At 40.5% G+C, this 19,594-nt stretch overlaps 1 protein-coding gene across 8 annotated transcripts in view; it reads left to right on the forward strand.

The window, feature by feature from the left end:
• The first annotated feature begins 5,163 nt into the window (after positions 1-5,163).
• LOC138740499 (BCL-6 corepressor-like protein 1) overlaps positions 5,164-19,594 on the forward strand; it is a 139,719-nt gene continuing 125,288 nt past the window's right edge. For 5 of the 8 annotated variants that reach the window (XR_011342959.1, XM_069893232.1, XM_069893231.1 and 2 more), the window contains exons 1-2: positions 5,164-5,322; positions 15,045-15,119. The gene's annotated coding sequence lies outside the window, so the exon portion shown is untranslated. Of the gene's footprint in view, positions 5,323-14,890; positions 15,120-19,594 lie in introns of those variants that run through there. The other 3 variants (XM_069893234.1, XM_069893236.1, XM_069893233.1) reach the window with 2 other exon arrangements.

A 19,594-nucleotide genomic window follows, 5' to 3' on the forward strand; every position in this document is an offset into this window, starting at 1 on the left:
CTAAAATGTGGAATATATGTTTAAAAACAATCAGACGAGGATAAGTTTGGGCTCTGAAATTCCTTTTGTTGAAGGAAACTTCTATTTATTTCTCCCTCGGATGGATGAAAATAACAGTTTTGTCTTGTTTAACACATAAGTAATTTTCTCATTGAAAATTAAGATTCACAGTTGAGCCATGTTAGAGGGGCAGAATGACAGAAAAGAGCTTCCTAGCATTGTACCTAGGGGAGCCACTAACAGGAAGACATAATAATAAAGCAAGAGCTGGTCATTTAATATTGAGGTATTGAGAAATCTCTTCTCTCAGACAATACTGAATCTCTTAAATTCTCTGCTCCAAGGGTGGTGGAGGCCAGATTATTTGATATATGGAGAAAGCTAAACATTTGAATTGTCGATAATTGTCAAGTCATGTTTATTGTCATCTGATAGTAAAAGTACAACCTGACAAAACAGCGTTCTCCGGTCCTTGCTGCAAAACATACAGGCACACAACTAGACATAACACACATAGAAACAAACAATACAAATTCAGGACAAGAATTCACCTATACAAATGGAGGTTATGGGAAACTGGCATAGAAGGAGAGCTGAGGCTAACAATCGATCAGCCATGATCAAATTGAATGGCAGGGAAGTTTAAGGTGTCTTGGAGGCCTACCCCAGCTGCCATTTTGTGTGTTCTTCTGTGTTCATTGGAGGCTGTTCATTATTTTCTGCCATTAAAATCATAGATTTGTGGGTATTTGTAATTTCACTTATGAGGGTTGTGAAATTAAATTGACCAGAAGAGTTGGAAAAATATGATAGCAGAGTAGCAATTTAAATGCAGCTGCTTCAGGGAAATATATTCACCAGCTTTTAAATGATATTTCTCGCAGTGTAAGTTTTACCCTGTCCGTTACTGCCATGAAATAAATTTTAAAAAAATGATGGATATACTCAGTATACCACACAGCACCTGGAGAGAATGACAATGGCGCATCTGGCAGGGTACTGAAAATCTGTGCTAACCAACCAGCCGGAGTGTTCACAGACATTTTCAGTCTATCACTGCTGCAGTCAGAGGTTCACACCTGCCTCAAAAAGAGCATCACTCATCCCAGTGTCCAAGAAGAGCAGGGTGAGTTGCCTCAATGGCTTCACATCTACTGTAATGAAATGCTTTGAGAGGTTGGCTATGGCCAGAATTAAACAAAGACTTGGACCCATTGCAATTTGTCTACCACCATAATCATTCAATACCAGATGCAATATCACTGGCTCTCCATTCAGCCCTGGATCACCTTGACAACAGCAATACCTACATCAAGCTGCTTTTCATCCATTGTAGCTCAGTTTTCAACACCATCGTCTCCTTAGTATTGGTTAGCAAGCTTCGTACTTACCTCTGTAACTGGATCCTTGACCTCCTCATTGGAAGACCACAGTCAGTGCTGATCAGTAACTTATCCTCATTGACAATCAGCACAGATATACCTCAAGAATGCAGGCTTAGTCCACTACTCTACTCTCTCTACATCCAAAGCTGACTGGCTAGGCACAACTCACATGCTGATGAAATCACTGTTGTTGGCAGAATCACTTGGCAATAAGGTAGCATACAGGAGTAAGATAATTCAGCTGGTTGAGTGGTGTCACAGCAACAACCTTGCACTCATTGTCAGTAGATCTAAGGAATTGATGGTGGACTTCAGGAAGGGGAAGCCAGGAGAACAAGGTCAGCAGTGGTGAGGGTAAAAAAAACTTCAGATTTCTGGGTGTCAATATCTCTGAAGACCGATCCTGGGGCCATCATGTTGCTGCAATTATGGTGAAGGGCACATACCAGTAGTTCTATTCTATTAGGAGTTTGAGGAAATTTCATAGAGCCTCTAATGTTAATCAATTGCAAGGAAGGTTCGCCAGCGGCTGTACTTTGTGATGTGTCTGAGGAGATTCAGTATGTCACTGAAAACTCCAAAACTTCAACAGGTGTACCATGGAGAGCCTTTGGACTGGTTGCATCGCTGTCTGGTACGGAGGTGCCAACATTCAGGACAAGAATAAATTACAGAGGGTTGTTAACTCGGCCTGCGACATCACAGGCACCAGACATCACTCCATCGAGGACATCTACATGAGACGGTGTCATAAAATTAGCCTCTATTCTCAAAGACCCCTCCCCCCCCCCCCCCCACCTAGGCCAAGCCCTCTTCACTCTGATACCATTGGGAAAAAGGTGCAGGAGCTTAAAGATGAGCACTCAACGGCAAAGGACATCTTCTTCCCTGCTGAATAATCAATGAACCAAACACATTGCCTTACTTTTCATGTACTACTATTTTAATTTTTTTATAGTAATGTTGTAAGATGGTTATAGTATGAATATTTTCAGTTTGAGGCTGCCACAAAACACCGAATTTCATGACTTATTCATGACAATAAGTTCTGATTCTATTATATCACCAAAGATGTGCAAATGTCTACAGATGTAGAGTGGAGAGTATTCTGACTGGTTGCATCACTGACCCATTTTATCGTGGAAAAAAAAGCGATTGTAAAGGCAGATATTCTCTGTCTTTAAATTGCTTCACTTATCTCCATTAAAGGTCCGAAGGCGGATTGACTGGTTGAACTCCCTTCATCTTCCATCCGCCTAGGGGTGTAGACTCAGAGGTGGGGTGAAATCACTCCAGCACCTCCATAAAAGAAATGTCACTGAAAGTGGCTCTAAAGGGGAGGGCTGATAACATCGCAATGATGCCATCACCCCGCAACCTAGGAGCACGAATTTTTTAAAAAAACCTATGGTAAAAGGAGGTTATTATGATGCACAGGAGATCTGCCTGAGTCCTAAGACTGTCTACGCAGATCTAGCACTCCTACCTGCTCTTCGGTCACCATTTTCAAGTATAAGCCGCTTTCCCTTCTCGGAACATATGTTTGATGTCATGGTGGCGAGCGGTGCTATTGCACAACTTGCCCTGCCTCCTTCAGTTCCGGAAGATGGCTCCTGACTGAGCTCTGCACAAAGGCATCACAGAATCCGCATTCTTGGTCGTCACCCTAAAAGGTAAATTTGCTTTTCTTAAAAAAAACTTGAGCTGGGCTTTCAGCAATAAAATGGGCTACTATCTGGTATGGAGGTGCCAATACACAGGACAGGAACAGGCCACAAAGGGTTGTAAACTTTGCAAGCGCCATCAAGGGGATTAGTCTTCACTCCAATAATGACATCTTTAAGAGGCAGTGTTTTAAGAAATCAGGTGATATCATCAAGGACCCTTACTCTCCAGGTTATGCCCCTTTCTCTTTGCTACCATCAGGAAGGAGCCACAGGAGCCTGAAAACTAACAAACACTCAACGCTACAAGTAAATCACAATATTAAACTTTACAAAAACAGCTTCTTTTCTGCCATCAGATTTCTGAATAAATCCATGAACACGACCTCACTTTTTTTGCATTACATAATTATTTTTAAAAAATCTTGCATTTACCCAATTGTAATTTTTTGCACCTTGTTTTGCACCATACTGCTGCCACAAAGCAGCAAATTTCAAGACACATATTCATGACAATAAATCACATTTATTTGAGGCTAATATTTGAATTTTCTTCAGAAAAGGTACAAAGTTTAGGGATAGGGTGAGAACTGAGCTTGAGATAAAGGGTAGGATGGTGTAAGAGAATGGAACAAGACTATATTGGGGCCGAAAAGATGTAAATAGAAATAACTTGGATCAAATTATTCAACTCATTGTTGAATCCAAAAGATTAGGCACAGTTCCCTGAATTTCACGAACACCGTAAAAGACCAGGCCTGGAAAAATCAGAAGGGGAGCGGTCTTGAATCTTAAAAGTGACAGGGATGGACTGGCCAGCCGGGCAGACTCCACCAAGGTGTGTCACGATGTGGAGGGACCACAGATGCATTTGGTCTCTGCATAAGGAACTTTTGACAAGCAGAGATTAAAAGCACAAGTAGAGGGCAGTTGCACCCAGACAGCATCAGCGAACAGCTCTTTGCAAATTGAACAGACCCTTATGGAACTTGGAACATCTGTTTTGCTGGTAGAAACTGCTTCGGAGACGGTTTGTCCAGAAGGGGTGCATTTTACACCCGAGAGTTCAGGATCTCCATAACTGTGAGTGTTCCATCACATATTGCTTAGGTAATCAGCTAGTATGATTATATATGTTTTTTTCTTAATCTTGCATATTCAGAAGTTAAAGCATATATTTAGATATTATAAATGGTCCATTATTTGACTGGCGTCTTCCACGCGAGTGCTCCCGAGGACTTCGTTCTCCTTCTCAGCCCTACCTTGGACCATCTATCCAGGAGAAACCAAAAAGGATAAGGTCCGTGGGTTGTTAACTTTGAAGGTGAGCAGTGAGCCGGCCTTTTATTGATCGTGATCCAATTTTTGATCCCTCTATTGTAGGGATGGTGCGCGAACTGGGGACACCGACCCTACCTGGTCGCTCAGTCTGTAACGTACACGCAGAACCAAGTCTGGTGCGACACAAGATGGTGAATGCGAGCGAGCAAGAGTGAACTTGCTAACGGGGGGGTGGGGGGAGGACATAGATATGAGGACTCAAACATGGAATTCTTTTCCATGCGCCGGTCTCTGAAAAAACTTGTCAGCCTGTCTGATAAAGTTAGTGATTAAGGTGTGATTTAAACAAAAAGGATTGGTCACTCTGGGCTATTTCTGATCTCCGGAGACGCGATCGAAGCCGATACAGTGCCTGCCTCCTCCAGGCTTCGCTCCTTTGCCCCGACAGACCTCTCCCTCCACCGTCAGTCCCATTTTTATCGCTGTCGAGAATATTCGGACCGGCCATCAAATGGAACATTTCTGTTTGCTTTTTATTTTGCTAGTGACCGAAATATTGCTGTCCGCAAATGCTACTTTGAAATTAATTACGGGGTATAAACAATTTATGGGCCCCACTTCAATGAAAAAAAAGATTACCTCCCCAAGGTGAGATTTTGCCATAAAAACAATGCATGGTCGCTCGGACTTTACCGAGGAGTGAAGGCAAGGTTATTTAAAAAAAACGCCGAGCTGACAGTACATGGAGGGTCTGGGTGGGAAGAGACATAGCCCTTTTAAGGGTGGAGGAGGTTGTTGATACAGATGACGGAAATTGTGTTACAGGGCGGCGGCGTGGCTGCGCAAAGACACTCCGGGGAAATCTCAATTTCTTCACCAATCACCCCCGACAGATACAACTGGCCGCTGTTTCTCTCCGTCTCCGAGATCGTCCGGGAGATAAGGGTGGGGGGGGGAACGGGGAGAGCTTCCGTAACTCATAGGCCCGGAAGGTAAGTCTGTACCGGGAGTGGGGAAGGGAGGAGGGGAGAGCTTGTGGTAGCGGCGGGGGAGAGATCGGGGCTTGCTTTGTTTCTGCTGCTCTTGAGAGCTCGGGGATCGCAGGGAGACACAGAGGGAGGGGGGGTCGGAAATACATGCAGCGCAGTTGGCCGGCAGCACAGGGGTGCGAGCGATCCTCAGGCAGCCTCCGCTCCCCCCCCCCCACCTCACTCACTCAGATCGCGAACTCTGCCTGCAGCAGCCGATCGCGATCAATGTCCCTGCTCGCCCGCAGAGACGCGGAGTCACAGGGGCAACTATCCCAAGTTTGCCCCAGTACCAACCGAGCACTTGGGCACATTTCCTGTCCAAGGCATGGACCAACTTCGGCCTCCTCAAAGCACTGAGGATTTTTTTTTGTTGTTGTTTGTTTGTTTGCTTGAAATATGACCTGTCCAACTTCCTAGTTTGGATAGTCCTGGAAAATTCGGATTATGCAAAGTTGGGAGAATGTCGTTTGCTTCCTCCCGCACCCCCCCTTCCTCCCGCACCCCCCCCCCCCCCCGCCCCACACAGACACAAACAGCACAGGCAATGTATTTGCAGGCGAGTATCTCAGCGATCCCAGGCATCGATTCGCTAAAACTGCCAATCGACATCAAAAGTTGGGGTGGAGGGCCGGAATCGCACGAGTGGGAGAGTCGAATGAATGGAGCGGACAAATGAGATCTGACGTGCAGCAACGATGTTATCTCTCTCGTGGGGAGTGTACTGTACAAAGGGCAGGGACTGTTCAGTCCACATCGCCATACCCCAAAGAGGAACCTTCCATTTTTGTTTTACTGTACTGGCTCACCAAGGTCACAGGTTGAACCGTGGGAGTGAGCTCAATGGCAGGGTGGCCAAGTGTGCATTGAGTCGTAAAACAGTGAGGGATTGGAGTGTATGCAGAATAGCAGATAGTTGGGAATAAATGACTGGGGTTGTATTCAATTCTCTGGCCCTGGTGACGACATCAATTGGGAGAGCCAATTAATAGATCTGAAGCAGGCAGCAAGGATCGGAATAGGTCCGCAAATGCATCCTTGGTTGGTTCTCATACGTAACCTATCTTCGGTTGTTTTAAGGTCACCGCAGTTTTAGAGTTGGGGGGTCCCTCCTCCTCTGGGTTCAGCGGAGAAAGCGTCCGTGAAGAGATAAGAAGGTGGGTGCCCATTTCTGACCTGAATACTCGCCTCCTCAAACTTGACATTTCAACGATTTTGTGCAGCGAAGTCTGAAAAGTTGCAAACCTCGTGCATCTTAGGAACTGGTAAAGAAAACATGGATAATAATTCTGAACATAGAGATTTTGCCACACAAAAAAAAACTTCTGATGACAATCCACTAGTGAAACTTTCTTTCATCCTTCATTTGTGGTCAGACTTCTTTTACTGTATTTTTGCAGTATCTTCAATCAGTATAAATATGAGCTTTAGTTAGTTTTTTTTTGGGGGGGGGGTGGGGGTCTAAAGTATGCACGAGATTCCAGCATGTGCAGTTTTTGTGTTTATTATGCTTTTGTCATACATCTGGCGCTGTATCATAAAATAAAGAGTGACTAATATCTTCAAGCAGAAATACAGGTTCCTGAGGATTAGATGCACAAAATCCTCAACACCCTTGATAAAGACTTTTGGGTTGATATTTTATTAAAGTTATAACGATTAGCTTTGACCATGAACCCTTATAAATGGTCCAATTTTATACATCCAGGATGTCATTGAATATGTTAGGAAATTCAGAATAAAATTCTGAAAAAAAAGTTGACATGTTCACTGTGAAAGCTTATCAGTTTAATCTTATTTAAGTTTTAAAAAGCATTTTTCAAACACCTAATATTTTAGCCTTTTCTTTATGATACACCATCTAACGTGATAGCGTCGGCAGAATTTCAACAGTTCCTTACTATCTTGCAAGAGATTGGAACTTTTGTCTGATTTTAGGTGCTCACAGGCTGATGAGCCCAGCCTTCCAATTGAGGGAAGGTGTGTGGGGTAGTGATCGATCTGAAATGATTGCAGAGCGGTATAGAGTGAGGACTTGCATTCATGTCGCAACTTTCATGTTTTTGGGAGAGGTAAAAAGATTCCATAATCAAAAGGCAATTTGACATACTGACCAAAGGCCACTTGTGTTCAGTTGCAGATGGTTAATTTGTTTCTGGTATTGGTTTAGAGAGTACAGTTCCCAAGACTCTGCATAGTAATTTATTTTCTTTTATCCTTTACGAGGCCATGAACATATCAAGAGCACCTTGATGATGTGGTAAAAATGGCACTTTTGTTGGTGCTTGCTTGTTTGAAAACAGCTGTAAATCTTAAATAGGCTTTCTTTCACATGTTATATTCTAGTGGTGCTTCCAATATAGTCTGGCAAGAATGAAGACATTTTTGACTTTACTGATGGAGTTCAGTGTCTGCGAATTTAAGAATTATAGAACCAGGATAAGAGAGGGATTTCACTTTTATTGATGTTGGAAGTGTAGTATGATCTTCTGTATTTCACTCTTTTAATGCATTTTTACATCTTAATTCTACAGAATTATTTTTTTCCTTTTCCTTGCCCATTATCGGTGCTTGAAGAATACATTTGATCCCTGGAACCTTCAGAAATGAAGAGTTTGAGCTATTTATCTGTTGTTTTTGGTGGGAAGGAATTTCATGCATGCTGTTTTAGATACATTGTCAACAAAGGAATAGTAAGAAAAGAAAATAGTATTTAGGAAAACTAAATGTTTTACAGTAGCTGCATGGACAGGTTATGACTTGGGTTACGCCTTTGGAAAAGGCAAATATTTTTGCAACGCATCTTCGATTTCTGGTTTCTTTTATCATAGCAGAGGTGCCATTATTAGCTGCAAAATTAAGTCCATACTTTCAACTGATTAGATGAAAGATATTGAAGCAGTTTTCTTTATTTGGGTAATACCTGGAAATTATTTAGAATTTAATTGTTAAACTATTGAATATTCATTTTATTGACTGGCTGTTGAATTTAGATTTTGTATATTGCAAAATTATGTGTAGCAATTGATGTTCCTATTTCATTCGCATCTTACTTATTTCATAGCAGAGTTTCTCTTTAATATTTAACAGCCCACCCTCTGGACAAGGTGGTGATTCTCTGCTTTACGGTAGACAAAAGTTAAAGAATTTCATGTATGTTACATTCTAAATGTAGTGTTACGTGACAATAATGGAACCTTTACCCTTTTTACCTATAACAGAAAATTCCATATGAAAACTGTACGTAGTTAATTTTTCAAAGATGTTGAGAGCTTTGTTTCGCCCAAAGTAAGACAGCATGGTGAGGACCAAGAAAAATACCAATGAGAATAAAAAAATAAATCTTAAGTTAATTAGGCCGCCACAAAACCAGTTTTAAATTTGGAGGATTACAAACATAAGGGTGAACCAAGGAAAGGAGTTTCAGTGTTTAGCTCATTGAAGAGAGTGTTAAAGCAGGAGCTTTTACAGTGGGACTCGCCTGTTGCAATGTGAAGATGCAGGTAGAAAAAAATAAAGTTTAGGAAGAACAAAATATGGAGTTTAGAGTCGCAATGATGATATTGAGACTTCTGGGAATAACACTCAAACTTGTTGTATGAATAATTTCAATTATTGATCTGTAAAGAGACATGAAGCTCAGAATGTAATGAGATAATAGAATATACCTATGGCCGGGTGTTTTTATGGAAAAGTCGTACAGTAAATGCAGGTGGAATTTTGTAAATAGCATTTTTTTTAAAAAAGTTGTTCATCAGTCATTTTGAATGACAGATGAATGTTTTAGCATTTTTTTTCTGTAGTCAGATATCCCTCACTTTGCAATTAAATAAAAAGTGAAGTCTACTTTGATACTGGATTGCAAAAACGAATTTTGTGACTGGCAATATTGTGCTCAATGGTGACATTGCTGGCCATTTGGAGAAGTGCGGCAAATGTATGATCTTTTAAAAAAAAATTGGTAATGGATTAAGCATCAAAAGAGCCAAGCGAAAGTTTTGAAAGTAAGTATATGTATTTTGTATAGCATATTCAATGATGTTACAGCCTCCTTTCATGCCTCATGGATAATGAAGTGCTCTTGATCTGAAGTCACAATTATAAGGTCGGACAAGTTGGAAGCCAATATATACTGTACATAGTAAAATTGCCCAAACACTGTTGAGGTAAAAGTTGAGAATCAGTTAATATCCCAGCATACTATTGAACCAAGGTTAATGAAGCTCAGGAGAGCTAACTGTGGGGCTCCAATTGTTACCTAGCAGAGACCAGCTACTTTAACATGACTGAGATCAACCTGGAGACTCTTAACTGCATAACTTGTCACTACATCAGGCCACACATTTATTTAGAAAATTGTACAGAATACTTTTTTTTCCTTTAAAACAAAAAAAGTTGGATAAATCAAGTTTACTTAGCATTTACGTTTTATAAATTTGTTAAAATTGCTTGTGTCATACTGAGAATGGAGGAAGAGGGGGAAAAAAGAATTTTGTTTAGGTTTTCATTTCCACAGGATTTCAGGAGTACGTAGGGATCTGGGTGTTCTTGTGTTGTTATGCTGGCAGGCAGGTGCAGCAAGTAGAAAGGAAGACAAATGGGCCTGCTTTCCAAGAGGATTGGAGTTAAGAAATAGGGACATTATTGTTACATTTGTTCAGGGTATTGGTGAGGTCATATGTGACATATCGTACACAGTTTTAGTCCCCTTATTTGAGAAAGTATATACTTGCAATTGAAGCAGTCTAAAAGGGATCATTAGATTGGTTCCGAGGATGAGAAGGTTGCCCTATTATGAGCAACTAAACCATTGACCACCGCCAGTGGGCTGATATCGCCTCAAACCATGCATCTTGGCGCCTCACAGTTTGGCGGGCAGCAACCTCCTTTGAAGAAGACCGCAGAGCCCACCTCACTGACAAAAGGCAAAGGAGGAAAAACCCAACACCCAACCCCAACCAACCAATTTTCCCCTGCAGCCGCTGCAACCGTGTCTGCCTGTCCCGCATCGGACTTGTCAGCCACAAACGAGCCTGCAGCTGACGTGGACTTTTACCCCCTCCATAAATCTTCGTCCGCGAAGCCAAGCCAAAGAAGAAGAAGAAACAAGTTGTCTATGTAGCCTTTGGAATTCAGAAGAATGAGGGCCAAACTTATTGAAACATGTTAGATTCAAAGGAATCATGACACGGTAACATTCTAAGGTGTTAGAATAGATATTTTCTCTTGAGGAAGAGTCATGAACAAGGGGACCTATTTACAAGATGAGGAGTTGTCGTTTAAGATGCACAAACTTATTCTCACAGGTGTTGTTGAATCTTAAGGATTCTCTATCTTGGAGGTTGTGGAGTCCAGATCTTTGGAGTTATTTAAAGAAGCAGTCAAATTTGTGAAAGAAATTCAAAGAAACTAAAGATAATCAAGGGCTATGTGGAACTGGCATGGAGTAGTATTTGAGACCCGAGGGCAACTGAGCCATGGCACAGTAAATGGAAGGGAAGGCTTGCGAGGCCAGGAGGCTAATTCTGGCTCCTATTTTCATGTTTCTGTACCTAAAAGCATAAAATTGTTATTTATTGTTAGAGCATAAGGGTAGGCAGAAAGCTGGAGGAATGGAAGTGATCTTGATTACTTGATCTTGACAAAACAAATCAGCCCTTCAGCCCAAAATGCTGTGCTGACCAATCTAAACTTACTTAACAGATCCTTCCCTACACACCCATATATCTTTTTTTCTTGCTTCTATATGCCTGAGGTTTAAATGTCCTTATCGTATCAGCCTCCACCACCACCCCCATCAAATGCATTCCAGGCACTCGTCACTCTTTGTGAATGGAAAAGAAAACCCAACTTACTCCTGACATCATGCCTGAACTTTCCTCCCCTCCCCTTAAACAGATGAGTTCTGGTATTTTCTACTGTCACCCTGGGGAAAGATGCTGGCTGTCCACCCTACCTATGCCTCTCATAATCTTGTTGACCTCTACTTAGTCGCTTCTCATATTTTTTCGTTCCAAAGAGAAAAGCCCTAGCTTTGTAAACCTTGCCTCATTGGATACACTCTGCAATTCAGGCAATATTCTGGTAAATTTCCTCTGTACCAAAGCTTTCACATTCTTCCTTATGAGGCTACCAGACTGAACACAATATTTCAAGAGTGGTTGACCAGAGTTTTATCAAGCTGCAATGTTATCTCATGGCTCCTGAACTCAATCCCCGTACCGATGAAGCCCAAAACACCATAAGCCTTTTAGCCACCCTATCAACCTGCATGGTAATTTTGAGAGTTCTATGGATTTTGATCCCAAGATCCCTCTATTTTTCTGCACTATTAAGAATCCTGCCATTCACCTTTTGTAAATATACCTTTAATTCCCGTGCTTCCTCTGCTGGATGCATTATCAATTTAGGAATCTTCAGTATGCTAGGATATTGATTATTTGTAAAGAAACATTTCTTCATTGTCTACTTTAAAATTTTTTTATTGATATTGCTCTGGAAATGATCATTCCAGGTATTTTGAGCTGGAAACTGAGGTTCTGACTTTGAAAGGGATGGTTTGTTTTCGAAAGGATAGTAGGATTTCAGACAGGAAGCTTAGCAATCTAGGATTCTTGAGAGATCAACTTTGCTGGAGAGAGTTGCAGCTCCTGTCAAGAACCTGCAACTGGAGCTGGTCCAGTCTGTGGTTTAGTAGATTGCATTTTGATTCATGATTTGGGATGAGAGGTGAGTTTATATGTATTGGATTGTGGGTATGTTACACTCCCAAGACAAAGGGTATGTTTTGGGGGTTGGGATAACAAACCCTGCTTCTAGTTTGTTGGCAGTGCTGTGAATGACTCCTCTTTGAAACTCCCTCATTTCAGTTGGTGGGCTACCTGTTGCCAGGATTAAATCTGCAAAACAAAATATTTTTGAAGCTGTCAACCCCATTACATAAATTATCTCCTGGGAGTGGTTTATCATTCCTTGTTAAGCCTCTGTTAAACTTGTAAATGGATGGATGGGTTGTGTTTTAACTTTGAAGATCACTTTTTTTTCTGGAATATATGCATTGCTGGTGGGATCAACATTTATTGCTGATCTAAAATTTGATGTGAAGAAGGTTGTGGTGAACTGCTTGTACTCTTGTAATGAATTAGCCATTCATCGCTGGGTGCAAATCTTGGAACCCGTAAATGTTGAATAAAGAGTTCCAGAATTTGCACCCAGTGATCTATGTGACATGGTTGGGTTTCAGTGGGGCACCAATGTAACAACAGCCCATAATCTTCTGGCTATGGATTGTTGGCTTGTTCCCTGTAACTGCTGGAGATGCTTTTTGGAGCTGGGAAGTGAGTTACTTTCGACAGGCCTTGATCTGCTCTTAAAGTCACAGTATTTATGGGGAAGTTGTAGTTAAATTCTGGTCATCAATGGCCCACCAGTATGTGGAGGAATGTGGACAACAATGGCAATGCTGTAGGAAGTAAAGGTTGTGGGGTGAGGGGAGGAAGCAGGTGGTGAGACTGCTTCATATTGGAGCTGGCAAATCTGTAAGACCATAAGATGTAGAAGAATTAGGTAATTTAGCCCATTGAGTTCTCTCCATCATTTAAATCACGGGTGATATATTTTTCCTCTCAACTCTGCTTTTCCTGTAACCTTAAACATCCTTATTAATCAAGGACCTATCAACCACCGCTTTAAACAAACCAATGAAGGCCTCCATAGCTGTCTGTGCCACAAATTCACCAACCCCTGGCTGAAGAAATTTCTCTTCATCTCAGTTCTAAAGGTCCATCCTTTTATTCTGAGGCCGAGCCCTCTGGTCTTGGGCTCTCCCACCACTGGAGATATCCTCTCCACATCCACTCTATCCAGGACTTTAAATATTTGGTAGGATTCTATGAGATTCCTCCCTCATTTTGTAAACTCCAGTGAGTACAGGCCGAGAACTTTAAAATGCTTCTCGTATGTTAATTTTCTCATTGTCGTAAACCCCTGGACCCTCCCCGAGGGTCCTTCCACAGATATAGGGTCCAAAACTGGTCACAATACTCCAATATTGACCAATGCCTTTTTAAAGCCATAACTTTACATCCTTGCTTTTATATTCTCATGCTCTCAAAATGAATGTTAACATTATATTTGCCTTCCTTGCTACTACTGACTCAACCTGCAAGTTAGCCTTTAGGGAATCCTGCACTAGGATTCGCTTTGGTCCTCTGGTTTCTGAATTCTCTCCCCATTTGGAAGAAAGTCTGGCTTTTTTCCTTCTGTCAAAGTGCATGACACTTCAGTACGCTATATTCTGGGTTTTGTTGCATTTAGGCATGGGCTTCGTTTGCAGTGAATAGATTTGAACATTGTGTGAACATTTAATAAACATCCTCACCTTACTTTATGATGGAAGAAAAGTCATGACAAAGTAATTGCCTTGGTTAACCCCAAGAAACTATTTTTCAAGAGTTAAATTTCATCCTTCAAATGTAAGTGGATTTAAAACCTCAAAGTACACTCCAGTTTTCAGATTGAGATGTTCACATTTGGAACCATTTCTGAGATTAATGCTTCAATTTACCAACAGATATATCATTTGGTTTAGGAAGATTTTAGTTTGCAAATAAATTTAAGGGAATTTTAAAAAGATGTATGTTTCAATGAAATTGTATCTCTGTAGCTCAAAAGTAAATCTTAAATGGGATTAGGAAGAACTTTTGAATCTTCATACATGAATATGTTTGATGCTCAACTAATTTTTTTCTCCCTTCATATGTTCTAAGAACAAATTTGTAAGCAGTGGGTGAAACAGCGTAAAACTGCTTTCGTAAAACAGTACAAAACAATTCTACCTACTCAAAATGAAATCTCATTTCTCTACATTTTCATACTAAGGCAAAATACAATGGCAATCTGAAATAAAAAGCAGAAAATGGTGGAAACCTTCGGCATGTCAGGCAACATCTGTGGAGAGAGAAACAGAGTTAATGCTTTGGATTGTCGACCTTTCATTGACCTGAAATATTAACTCTGTTTCTCTCTTGATCTGCCAAATAGTAATTTATGTTGTCTGCAGGTTAAATATGGTAATTTTAGTGAAGAGATCACTTTAGTTAATTGTTTTTGTTCTATAACTTTTTCCCTTCTTGGCTGAATTCGCTATGTGACATTATTTCTTTGGGCCTTTTTTCAACTTTGGATTTCTAGTGTAGTATTTGACAAGAGCATCTCATTTCACTGTGCTACTGTTTTATCAAACAGGATTATCAAAATATGTTTGTTTAAAGTGGTGGTTGATAGGTCCTTGATTAATAAGGATGTTGAACGTTACAGGAAAAATAGAATCGAGAGGAAAAATATATCAGTTATGATTTAAATGATGAAGAGAACTCAGTGGGTCGAATGACCTAACTCTCCTCTTGCATCTTTTGGTCTTACGGATTTACCAGCTCCAACATGAAGCAGCCTCACCTCCCACCACCACCTGTTTCCCCCCAACCTTATTGACTCTGGAAAATCTTAAAGATAAATACAAGATAACTACAAAACAACTCCAATTATCCAAAATTGGATTATCTGAAATCTTCATTTATCCAAAATTTTTGGAGGAACAAATGTCACTTCCAGGTCCAAAAAAATTTTGGATAAATGAGGATATCCGAAACAATCAGAAATTCTCAATAGTCTGAATTTTTTTTCAGAGCCGAACTGACCTCACAAGTTGAAAAAAACATTCACCCAATGTGAAGTGAGAACAACGATTGTCCTTCTTTCAGGTAACTCCCTCCCCTTTCTCTTTTCATTTATTTTTTACCTACCCTTTGTGATAGTACAGATCTATCACCAATGTATATAGTGTATATAGTTACAGTAGCTTACAGCGATTGGCTGAGAGCTAAGCCACGCCTACTGTTTGGGCCTTAAAGGGTTGTGTCCCTAGCCAGGTTGGATCATTCCGGACTGGTCGGCCACCTGTGAAGAGCTCCTGTCTTTTGCTAATAAAAGCTTTGGTTTGGATCAACAAGTCTTTGATTCTTTTGACGAGCTCTACACCCTTATTGACTTTTCTCTCCAACTCTCCCTCTCAAACTGTCTCCCAGCCACAACCGATTGAAGAATCCCTTGTCCTAGCCTTGTCAAGGAGAGTGGGCTCCTGGTTAGGAGCAGGGACTTTGAGCTCTGGAGCGGGACCTCGATTGGGGGGGTGGGTGTCTGTGATCATCAACGGCAGTTGGGAGGGGGAATTTGTGCAGGCTAAGACTGGGCCTGTGTCGGGCTTCAACATTGAGAACCAGGATGTGAAGCTGGAACAGCCCCTGCTGGAATGAGCCGACGGGGAGATAGGAGCCCACCTACTCACCAGTGAGTGTTCCACTGGTCCAGGGAGCCTCCCTGGAGATTGGCGGCAGTGGTGGGAACATGTTGGGGATCAGTGGCAGCCAGCATTTTTTTGGTGAGAATTAAACATTATTTCAATGCTTAGAAAGCCTTCCCTTGTTGTTTGTTTGTTGTTTAAACATTGCTACAAGTGATTTGCTGTTGCTACTGGGCTGGTTTTTTAAAAAAATAACCAGTTATCTGAAAAATTCAGTCAATCGAAATACGTCCGGTCTCAACCATTTCGGATAATCAGAGTGGTTCAGTATGTAATATGTAGGTAGAAACACTGACCTCTGCTGGGTTCCAGCTGAATTTCATTCTGTTCTTCATAGCACAGAGATGCACTTTTGCGTGCAGAGATGAAAAAGATCAGAAACTGAAAATTTATTTTCTCTGCTCCTTATGTTGAATCCATACATTGTTCAGGGAGGTTATCAGTAACCGAGTGATTTTGTTGTTATATTGATGTGGTTAGACTTCACATGTGGTAGTAGCTGGACTTTGGTGACATTTTCCTTTTGGAAAATAGTCAATATCCTTGCTACCACCTTGTGCTCAATATACAATTAGTTCAAATATTTCAAAATAAACTGCATTTTAAACAGAATCAGAAGTTGCCTTTTATTCCCTGTTCCTGTATGAATGGAATAACGATATGTGTGTAGGTATTTTTCTACTCATTTATTCTAAGGTGGTTAAGATGCTCAAGGCAGAGAAAGGAGGTACAAAATGTTGTCCTTTTACAACTTCTCCCACCTCTGGAAACTGCTAAATTATGCACTTTCCACCTTCTATGTCATACTTTTGTACCCTGGGTAAGTAACTGGAGGACTGTGAGGACTGACCATGGGTCATTCCTCACTGATTATGTGATACTGATAGTAGGTATGAATCCCAAGGAATGAGCGATGCTGAAGTGAAATGCTCAACAGCAACTGCTTGCTTTTATATTGAACTTTTCACATCACAAGATTTGACAGGATGGATTATGCAGCAAACAATGGATAGGCACTAACTGAAACAAAGAAAGAAGAAGCTGGAAGTGGTAATCAAAGCCACAAAGTATCAACAGTAAGGGGTGAATTTGAAGGGGTTTTTGAAAGTTGGATTTGTTTCTGTACTGTGTAGCCAGCAAGGCTCAAGATTTTTCACAATTCATTTACCCCAGACAGTTTGAAACAGAATGATTGACAATACTGAGTCAAGGACACAAACACAAACTATTCGTGCAGTTGGTGTGCTAAGTATGCGCATATGGCTCTGCCTTATTGCCTTGCAAATTTAAATTCGACAATAGAGGGCTCTGTTCATAGAATGTGTCTACAACTTGGAATATGAATGCTTTTTAATTGCTGAAATAAATGGACATTATTGTTCTGGTTCAGGTTAACCTTCCTTTTTCACTCATTTAAGGGATAAAACTTAAGGCTGGAAATTTTTTCATACAATTGCGAAAAAACGACAGACTAGCTAGAGAATAGATCTGTTTATTTTGCTCACATTTCTGGATGCTGAATTGCCTTATTGTGAAATTCAGTTCCTTTCTGGAAATATTTTCATTCGCTCCTGCACTTTTTCTGCTGGACATTCAACCTCCAATAAAATTTTGAGCTGCATTGGCCGGGCAAGTGCTGAAGGTCTAGAGAACGGAGATACTGACTCAGGTTAAGCAGTCAGGCTCATAGAATTGAGGTAAGGATATTTTTCTTTCTTTAGAGAATCGTAAATCTACATTTTCCACTCCATCTGGGCTACGGGTGCTTCAGCATTCAATATATTTCCATTTCTTATGTTCTGAACATTTAGCAGCCTAAATTTCAAAGATAAATATATGGAATATGCACAAGTTGCCTTTATGTGCATTTGATGAGAAGCTGCTGGTGGACAAGACATGTCAAAATGCTATACAGGCAGCAACTGGATTTGCATTGTTTTAAACTCCTGCACTATTGTACCACCAAAGGGTATAATCCTGAATTTTTTTTTCCATGACATTATTTTTGGTTTTCAAACAAATGCATTCAGAATTCTAACAATTTTCCTTTCATACATTGAATCTGAATCCAAAATGAATCAATTTCAGTTGTCATCTAAATCAGATGTAGATTAGATAAAAATGTTAGGTCTTCCAGTGAAATTAATCAACCAGAGAGTGGAATTAAATTTGCAAAATTATTATTACAAAGCACACAATACATAACATATCTTATACGTTTTTCCATTTTCTTTAGCAAGAAGTGCTCCTAATTTAATGTTGGGGGCTAATTGTTACTCTAAATGTTTACATATCAGAAATAGTAAACTGCAAATATAAGTTGAAAATGAAACCTGGGAAGTGTCATTCTTTTAATTCCTAAATCATTTATGATTGCTCTGAGTAAGCTTGTATATAGTTTTGTACCTGGTCTTGAGGCCAAAAGACACTGGAATTATTTCTTTATGAGTAGAAGAGTGGATATTTCATATTTCATATTTGTCTGGCTGCAAATGGAACTGAAAGGACAGAGAAGGGACCAAAAGAGGAATCTTCAAAAAAAAAGATACCCAATAATAATATTTGCCAGAGGCACAGGCATGTAAGGATGGAACAGCAGTTATTGTGGGGGACTTTAACAGAGACAGGGTGAATCAGTTTGGTTGAGGCAACCTTGAGGAGGACTTCATAGAATGTCTTCAAGATGGCTTCCTTGAACAGCGTGTTACTGAACCTACAAGGGAACGTGTTATTTTCGATCTGGTCCCATGCAATGCCATAGGTAAAATTGGTGATCTTGTAGTTAGTGATTGTTTTGGAAAGAGTGATTACAGGATGACTGAGTTTCTCATACAAATGGAGGGTACAATAGTTCAGTGTAAAACTAGTGTATATGCGTAAACAATGGAAACTATAAGAGGATGAAGTTGGGTAGGGTAGACTGGGAATGCAAGCTCTCTTGAGGGATGGTTGAGGAACATGGGAAGACATTCAAAGATATTTTTCACGGTGCTCATCAAAAGTATTTTCTAGTTAAAAAGCAAAGACAAAAGGATGGGGACAGACAGCCTTGAATAACTAAGGAAATAAAGGAAGGCATCAGATTAAAAACTTGTGCATACTGTTGGCAAGAGCAGTGGGAAACTGATTTTTAAAAAACCAACAAAGAACCACAAAGTGAGCAATAAAGAGAGGGAAAAAAGATTTGCACAAAATATAAAAATGGACAATAATTAGGATTATATAAAGTGCAAAAGGGTGGCTAAAGTGAAGGGAGGATGAGAAGGGGAAGGGGTGGGGATTGACCTTGGGTCATGAGGAAATGGCTTAGGCTTTGAATGACTACTTTGTGTCAGTCTTCACAGTGGAGGACATGTCTACCATGCCAAAGACAATGTTATGGATGTGATGGGAGATGAGGACCTGGAAGTAATAATCACTAAACAGGTAATAATGAAAAAATGAGGGTTTGAAGATAGATAACTCCTTGGGTCCTGATGGAATGCATCCTAGGGTACTGAAAGAAATGGTAGAAGTTATAGTAGAGGTTTTGGTGATAATTTACCAAAATTTTCTAGACACTGGGCAGGTCCTGGCAGAATGTATGATGGCAAATGTCATGCCACTATTCAAAAAAGGATGTAGACAAAAGGCAGGGAACTATTGGCCAGTTAGTTTAACATCTGTAGTTGGGAAAATGCTTGAAGCTATCATTAAAAAAAAAATGGTGAGACATCTGAAGTAAAATGGATCCATCAAGCAAAGGCAGGACCTATTTAACCAACTTATTGGAGTTCTGTGAGGATCTAACAAGGCGCGGTAGATAGAAGAGGGCAGATGATTATTGTTTACCTGGATTTCCAGATGGCGTTCGATAAGGTACATAAAAATGACTTG

Source organism: Narcine bancroftii, chromosome 8 (assembly GCF_036971445.1).
Source record: "Narcine bancroftii isolate sNarBan1 chromosome 8, sNarBan1.hap1, whole genome shotgun sequence".
Classification (NCBI taxonomy): domain Eukaryota; kingdom Metazoa; phylum Chordata; class Chondrichthyes; order Torpediniformes; family Narcinidae; genus Narcine; species Narcine bancroftii.